This window comes from Lucilia sericata, unplaced genomic scaffold, assembly GCF_015586225.1.
Source record: "Lucilia sericata isolate MDLA Ls3-8-SP2 unplaced genomic scaffold, ASM1558622v1 Contig000058F_arrow, whole genome shotgun sequence".
In the NCBI taxonomy this organism is placed as follows: Eukaryota; Metazoa; Arthropoda; class Insecta; order Diptera; family Calliphoridae; genus Lucilia; species Lucilia sericata.
The window spans coordinates 617,563-624,193 of record NW_023994094.1 but is presented as its reverse complement, the minus strand read 5'-3'; positions in this window follow the sequence as shown (position 1 = coordinate 624,193).

Below are 6,631 nucleotides of genomic sequence, written 5' to 3'. Positions count from 1 at the left end.
AAATATTCCATCCCAGAGGGTAAAATAGCAACAATTGTTGAAAATTTAATAAACGAATGGTTGTATTGGGATGAATGGTAGTTTGTTTGCTACAAACGAATATTTAACAATTATGAAAATGTTTTACTAATGATTTAATGTGCAAAGTACTTTGAGTAGAAGAGGAACAACAACAACAAAAAAACACTAGATTCTTTACAATTGGCAACAGTAACTGATTTTTTAATTTCATTATACGACACAATAGTTTAAGGGGAGGCGTATAGCAGCAAGAGAAACATTTGGAAACATTCATTACTCGGTTGCTAAATTGTAATTGTATTTTCATAATTTACACAATTAGGAAGACGTAGATACTTACAATACAACACATCCATATACATATGTATGTATGTGATAAGTATGTAATGCTTACATGTTTCAAACCCTTAACGAGATGGCGGAATATGACTTTTTAAGCATCCTGAGAGTTTGAAGAAAAAAAAACGAAGGGAGTTATTGGTTGACTCGGTTGTAAAAGTTATTTTAGTTAAAATAACGAGCAAAATGGGAAAAAACATGTAATAAATGGAAAAAAACGGAAACATATGAATGCAGACGTGCATAAATGAAGTCAGGCAGTGAGGCTTCATGTAGAGGACCACAATAGAGGGGGAGTGGTTTTGGTAATCATACAATTGTAGTGCATGAACAGAATATAGGAAAGTTACATTGACACAAAACACAATGGTACGCAACACACAAAAGAAAAAGTACTTGTACAAACTTCTATGTAATAAGTATGTAATTTACTTATGTACTTTTTCGATATATTAAATAACTGACATTTTGTAAGTTTACAAACCCGGTAGTTCTATAGGTTTAAAGTTTTAAAGAACACGCGTTCTATTTCCTCTAAAACCTGAAACATATAAATCAAATACTTAAAATTTTGTAAACAAAGAAAAAAATTCATAACTGGAATGAACTTTTTAATAAATAGTATGAAACGGGAATGAACTTTTTAATAAATAGTATGAAACGGAAATGACTATTTGTCAACCATTTTCAATCAGAGTAAAAAGTCCATAAATATTATTTTTTATTTAAGTTTTTAAACTTTCTTTTGTGATAACTAATATTTTCCTATCTTAACTTTCCAAATTAACTGTATTTTGAAATAATTTTAAAATTAAACAACAATTTTCTTAGCAAAACATTTCAACTAAAGGAATTTTTCAAAAATTTCCCACAAATTATTTAAACAACTAAAATCCACTATAATTCCCATGACATTTTTTTCTACTTTTTCTACAATTTCCCATAAAATTTGTTTATAATTAGTTATTGGCTAATTTCGTTTAAAAGCCCAACAAATGTGGGAATAATTTTTAACTAAATATTTACATAATATTTATTTTAGTAAACATTTTTTCTTTGTTTTTGTATTTATTTTAAATATATGACATTTTTTTTTTTTTCAAACAATACATTTATTTTTATTAATGGATGCTAGCGTTAGGACACTGTCAACCCAAAATAACTAGACACTCTGTCAACCAACCGACCAACAAAACAAGCAGACTGTCATCAAGTCTGCCCTGCCAGTCAGCCATTGCTGCAGTTAACAATAATGAATTTATTTGAAACTCTAAACACATTCCAATAATACGTATACAGCCAACCATACTACCATCAATCCATCTACTATATTGAACGCAATTCTATTCTATTTATTATCTATAGAATTTTATTTTCTATTAGTTCCCTGGTACTTGTAAGCTCTCTATTTAGTATATTGTATACATTTATATTTTGTAGTTATTATTATTTTAAGGTTTTTGTTGCTGCTTTCAAACAAAACAAATGTTTTTAGGTAATGTTATACATTCTATACATTATTCAGTTTATATATACAAAGATGTAGAGACAGATATTTTTTTTTTGTTAACTGGATGTTTTAGCTTGTAAAAATCCATCCATTTTCATACATACATACCTAAATAGAAATCACATCTATCTAAGTTGGAAAACGAACAGCCAGTCAGATATTCATGTATGACATCTATTCTCATATGTATCGAAAATATATGACGGGATTTGAAAATGTACTTTTGTAGCTACAGTGCGGTTAGAAATAAAGATAGGTAGATAGACAGATAGATAGATATAGATAGATAGATAGATAGATAGATAGATAGATAGATAGATAGATAGATAGATATAGATAGATAGATAGATAGATAGATCGATGATAGATAGATAGATAGATAGCTATCGATAGATAGATAGATAGATAGATAGATAGATAGCTAGATAGATAGATAGATAGATCTATATAGATAGATCTCCTCGCTACTCGATCGCTCGCTCGCTCGCTCGCTCGCTCTCGCTCGCTCGTCGCTCGCTCGTCGATCGCTCGCTCGCTCTGCTCGCTTCGCTCGTCGCTCGCTCGCTCTCGCTCGCTCGCTCGCTCGCTCGCTCGCTCGCTCGCTGCTCGCTCTCTCGCTCGCTCGCTCGCTCGCTCGCTCTCGCTCGCTCGCTGCTCGTCTCGCTCGCTCGCTCGCTCGCTCTCTCGCTCGCTCGCTCGCTCGCTCGCTCGCTCGCTCGCTCGCTCGCTCGCTCGCTCGCTCGCTCGCTCGCTCGCTCGCTCGCTCGCTCGCTCGCTCGCTCGCTCGCTCGCTCGCTCGCTCGCTCGCTCGCTCGCTTCGCTCGCTCCGCTCGCTCGCTCGCTCGCTCGCTCGCTCGCTCGCTCGCTCGCTTCCTCGCTCGATCGCTCGCTCGCTCGCTCTCTCGCTCGCTCGCTCGCTCGCTCGCTCGCCTGCTCGCTCGCTCGCTCGCTCGCTCGCTCGCTACGCTCGCTCGCTCGCTCGCTCGCTCGCTCGCTCGCTCGCTCGCTCGCTCGCTCGCTCGCTCGCTCGCTCGCTCGCTCGCTCGCTCGCTCGCTCGCTCGCTCGCTCGCTCGCTCGCTCGCTCGCTCGCTCGCTCGCTCGCCTCGCTCCGCTCGCTCGCTACTCGCTCGCTCGCTCGCTCGCTCGCTCGCTCGCTCGCTCCCGCTCGCTCGCTCGCTCGCTCGCTCGCTCGCTCGCTCGCTCTCTCGCTCGCTCGCCTCTCTCGCTCGCTCGCTCGCTAGCTCGCTCGCTCGCTCGCTCGCTCCTCGCTCGCTCGCTCGCTCGCTCGCTCGCTCTCTCGCTCGCTCGCTCGCTCGCTCGCTCGCTCGCTCGCTCGCTCGCTCGCTCGCTCGCTCGCTCGCTCTCGCTCGCTCTCGCTCGCTCGCTCGCTCGCTCGCTCGCCCGCCCTGTTCCCCGCTTCCTCGCCTCCTGTTTCTCCGCCTGGCCCTCCCCCTCCCTCGGTCGCCCGTTTTCTCTTCCTTGTTCCCCGTTCGCCTCCCTCCTTTTTCCCCTCTCCCTTGTCCCTTCCTTTTTTCCCTCCCTGTCTTCCCGCTCCTCTCCGGTCTTGCCCCTTCTCTTTGGCCATCCCTGTGTCCTTTCCTAATCATGGTACAAGCAACAACAACAATAGCGAAAAAAAAACAAGAAAATAAAAAAAGAATTGAAATGGAAAGAAACATGTTACAATAACGACATTATATTGTGTGTAGTATTTATGTACTATTCGTAAACATACTCATGACTACAGGATAGTGATGATGATGATTGTATCGTTCTCAATGTGTGTGAAATGTTGTGTGAATTTTTCCTCCACACCATTGCCATCGTCAGCTATAGCTAAACTTATGAAGAACATTGCAATTGTTGTTACTATACCAGCCAGCGCATCCATGTATACATCCATCCATCCATCCGACCATCCATCACTGGCACAACATGAATACAATACAAAATGTCGCCATTATGTATCACATCACATCCTGTACAAGTACACGCCACTCCATTCCACTCATTCGTTTACACCAGACACAACAGTCATAAGAATACAGTCAGAAACGTATACGAGGAGGAACTTTTATATGTTTCTATCGGACAGACATCAACATCGAACAGATATACTTATATTCGAGCACATTGTATGGTGTACAAGTACTGTGATGATAATGATGACAATGATGTTGTTGTGATTGTGATGCCTTGCGTTTGTGCACGTTTATACGCCATGGAAATAGTACTTGTTATGGATTGATATTCCACTATATAGTCTCCTGTTACAACACTGTGTTGTTGTGGAGGAGAAAAAAAAATGCAAAATTAAAAAAAGAGGAAAAAAATCAAAAAATAAAATGAATTCTTCTCAATTGAATTCGTTAACGAAAATGTCGTTTCTGGTTTCTTTTTAGACAACAATCTGAATATTACTACTATATAGTATTTGTATGTGCATATGTATATTCCGTTTCTATTTGTTTATTTATTTAGCTGGGGCAAGGGCTATGAATAGTTAGTTGCATGGTTGCAATGATGTAGAAGATTTTTATGAGGTTATTGCAACTATTACGTTATTTATGAGATAATAATGTCATTAAAAATTCTTGTTAATTTGCAAAAATAATAATTCTATTTAGCAATAAATGAACAAAATAAGTTGTAAAAAAAGTTGTTGACAATTTCATTAAAAAAATTGATAATGAGCATTATTATTGTTAATGTTTCAATTGAAATTGATTGTGCTATTATTAAGTAAATTATTTTTGATCATTTTATTTAGGGAAAATTTAAATAAAGTAAGTTATTCTATCTCGAAGAAGGGAGAATATATAGAAATGCTTAAACCTATATTTTAAAGTCAACATATTGAACTATGAGATGACATCATAAACTTTATTAAAAAAGGTATCTTTGCGCTGATATTACGTCTTCTGTTTTCCTGTGTTTGTTAGTAAATAAGATTGCCGCATATTGAGAGAAACCAATCTACATACTCCATTTTATCTAGAAAAATGCACCGTTTGGGACCTTTTAAATGATCGTGACATGATCGAACTTTATTTCTTAAAAATGCAGCCTGAGCTCACGTTACGATCAATAAAGATCATTACCACAACATGATGAATTATTTTGTTTAAAAATATGGATGACATTGATCCGGTTGCTGTCCTACTCCGTTACTTCCAGAAATATGCACTATTTGATGCTTCTGCCATGCTCATGGCCGTTGGTCGCGTTCCGATCAATGAACATCATTACCGCACCATTAACAATAATATTTTTGTTTGAAAATAGGTATTACTTGAACCAGGTCTAGATCTGTGCCACTTTACACCTTCGGATTATTTTCTGTTGAGCAACTTAAGATTACTAGTTTATGCTGATAACCCATTAACGACAACATTGTTGTTACTCGAAAAAGTGGTCCAAGAACACCCCACGCGGCTGTTTGTTTTTTTTTTTTACAATTTCAAGTTCTATATATTTGTTAAGAAATATCCGATGTTGGCAAACTATTGTTCTTAATTATTCAATAAAATGGCTGAGCTCATAAGCAAAACGCCAAGGTATCCCAAGTTGGTTTAAAGGATATCCTCCAAGTCGAACTATATCTTCATATAGGAACCTTTAAAAACTTAAGTAAAGTTTGAGTAGAAGAGTTTTAATAGACTCCACTAGGTCACTTCGACGTAAAACAGCACGAAGTTTATACAGTTTATGCAGTCTATAGTCTAGTCTATTGTCTAGTCTATTGTCTAGTCTATTGTCTAGTCTATAGTCTAGTCTATAGTCTAGTCTATAGTCTAGTCTATATTCGAGTCTATAGTCGAGTTTATAGTCGAGTTTATAGTCGAGTCTATAGTCGAGTCTATAGTCGAGTCTATAGTCGAGTCTATAGTCGAGTCTATAGTCGAGTCTATAGTCTAGTCTATAGTCTAGTCTATAGTCTAGTCTATAGTCTAGTCTAGTCTAGTTAGTCTAGTTATAGTCTAGTCTATAGTCTAGTCTATAGTATAGTCTAGTCTAGTCTATAGTCTAGTCTATAGTCTAGTCTATAGTCTAGTCTATAGTCTAATCTATAGTCTAGTCTATAGTCTAGTCTATAGTCTAGTCTATAGTCTAGTCTATAGTCTAGTCTATAGTCTAGTCTATAGTCTAGTCTATAGTCTAGTCTATAGTCTAGTCTATAGTCTAGTCTATAGTCTAGTCTATAGTCTAGTCTATAGTCTAGTCTATAGTCTAGTCTATAGTCTAGTCTATAGTCTAGTCTATAGTCGTAGTCTATGTAGTCATATAGTCTAGTCTATAGTCTAGTCTATAGTCTAGTCTATAGTCTAGTCTATAGTCTAGTCTATAGTCTAGTCTATAGTCCTAGTCTATTAGTCTAGTCCTATAGTCTAGTCTATAGTCTAGTCTATAGTCTAGTCTATAGTCTAGTCTATAGTCCTAGTCTATAGTCTAGTCTATAGTCTAGTCTATAGTCTAGTCTATAGTCTAGTCTATAGTCTAGTCTATAGTCTAGTCTATAGTCTAGTCTATAGTCTAGTCTATAGTCTAGTTATAGTCCTAGTCTATAGTCTAGTCTATAGTCTAGTCTATAGTCTAGTCTATAGTCTAGTCTATAGTCTAGTCTATAGTCTAGTCTATAGTCTAGTCTATAGTCTAGTCTATAGTCTAGTCTATAGTCTAGTCTATAGTCTAGTCTATAGTCTAGTCTATAGTCTAGTCTATAGTCTAGTCTATAGTCTAGTCAATAGTCTAGTCTATAG